This window comes from Rhinopithecus roxellana, chromosome 12 (genome assembly GCF_007565055.1).
Source record: "Rhinopithecus roxellana isolate Shanxi Qingling chromosome 12, ASM756505v1, whole genome shotgun sequence".
NCBI lineage: Eukaryota > Metazoa > Chordata > Mammalia > Primates > Cercopithecidae > Rhinopithecus > Rhinopithecus roxellana.
In genome coordinates, this window is record NC_044560.1 from 32,575,027 (window position 1) to 32,577,231 (window position 2,205).

Consider the following 2,205-nt stretch of genomic DNA (forward strand, 5'->3'; position numbering starts at 1 on the left):
TCGTTGCCGCCTCGCTGAAGCTGGGAAAAGCAACCACCTCATTTTGGCGAGAAAGCACGCGGGACCCACTGACTGCGCGTGCGTGCAAGCCAGGGCGGGGCTAGGGTGCGCGCGCAGAGGAGGGGGCTCTATCCGCGGAGCCACGCCCCCTGCACATCCCACCTCCCCGCCCAGGAGCTTCCGCGAGGCTGGCCCAGCAGCTCCTGCTCCATAGCAGCCTGCTTACCTTGACGTCTCACGCGCTCTTCAGCCCTCTTTTTCTCTGGGTCTCGCGGCTCTCCCCCCCTCCGATTCCGAGTAGCGCCTTGAGCAGGGCGTTCGGAGACCGACACAGAAGGAACAGGAGGGGGACAGCGGCATTAAAGAGTAGTGACTCAGGAGTTCAAGACCAGCCTGGCCAACATGACGAAACCCCGTCTCTACCAAAAATACAAAAATTCGCCAGACATGACGGCGGACGCCTGTAATCCCACCTACTTGGGAGGCTGAGGCACAAGAATCACTTGAACCCGGGAGGCGGAGGTTGCAGTGAGCCGAGATAGCGCCACTGCACTCCAGCTTGGGTGACAGAGCGGGAAGAGCGGAACTCCGTCTCAAAAAAAAAAAAAAAAAAAAAGGGTGGAGTGGTGACAAGCCCCTGTTACGGCCTTAGTGAGGGATTCCCCTTGGGGCGGGAGACGTCGTCCTTCCAGGTGGGGGCGCGGACTGCAAGTCCTATCGGGGACCGCAACACCGTACTGCATCCGCCAGTACCCAGGGCGTAGCGCCCCCTAGGCGCTGCCTTCCTCCGTCTCTACGGGGAGTGGAGGCCGCAGGACTGGGTTTTCCCTGTGCCGCTGTGCCCCGCGTTGGGGAAACTGACTTTTCAGGTAAGATCCCTTCCAAGTTCCGTGGGTTTCGCCTTTCCCTTTAACCTGTTCCCCGGCGTCCCCTGGTAATAGCAGATGAGGGTGATGACAGGGGAACTAAAGTTCCCCATCTGCGTCGTGTTGGAAGCCTCCATGGTCTTCACCTCCCCAATGTTGCCTGCAAGTGGACAGGAGCAGAGATGGTATTTGGGGAGGTGACCGGAACTACGGCTCCTAACATACAACTCTCAGTGTGTCCCGTCTGTAGCTCCCTGTATTTCGTCTCTCCCTCCCCCTCAAATTTCCCAAAGAGAAAAGGTGGAGGCGACAGGTTGATTGTAGCTCTTAGGAGGTCCTGTGGGGAGAGGGAGCCTTCCCAGCAGGCGCCAGGCGGTGGCTTCCGCTCCCTAAGTAGCCAAGCTGCACCCTGGCCCTCATGTGGCTGGAGAAAGGTGCACTGCCACCCTGCTCCCGCTTTCAGGTTATAACCATGAACCTCAAGTAGTTCTTAGTGCTCCCCCGCAGACACGCTGTTTAGGGTTTTGTTGTGTTTTTAGTCCATTCACTGCCGAACACAACTTTTCAAACCGACCGCACACTCCCATTGCCTCCCTCTAGGCTAATAAGTGCTTCTTACTTCACTGAGAAAATCAAAGCTATCAGATGAGATTCTGTACAGATTCCCAGCACCATGCCTACCTATCTGTATCTCTGCTCATATACACTGCCTCTCCTCTCTTGCTGCAAATGAACTAACAATGTTCTTACCTAAAGTCCATTCAGCAGTTAGGCACTAGGTTCCACCGCCTTTTGTCTGTCCAGTTTTTGTTTGTTTGTTTAGACGGAGTCTTGCTCTGTCGCCCAGGCTGGAGTGCAGTGGTGCTATCTCGGCTCACTGCAACCTCCGCTTCTCAGATTCAAGTGATCCTCCCACCTCAGCCTCCCGAGTAGCTGGGACTACAGGCATGTGCCACCACACCCAGCTAACTTTTGTATTTTTAGTAGAAACGTGGTTTCACCATGTTGGCCAGGCTGGTCTCAAACTCCTGACCTCAAGTGATCCACACGCCTCGGCCTACCAAAGTGCTGGGATTACAGGTGTGAGCCACCGTGCCCGGCCAAAAGCCAGAGCTCTGTCCAGTTCTTGACTCTAGCAATTCCCTCACCTTGAAAACAAACAACACACATAGACACACACACACACTTTAAAAAATTCCCCTACTCCCATTAACCACTGCTGGATTCCAGGTAGAACTCATAGAAAGTATTGTCTATTTTTCCTGCCTCTAATGTCTTTTTTCTTGTCCTGTATTGAACCCATTCCAATTACACTTCAGCATCTATCACTACCGGAACC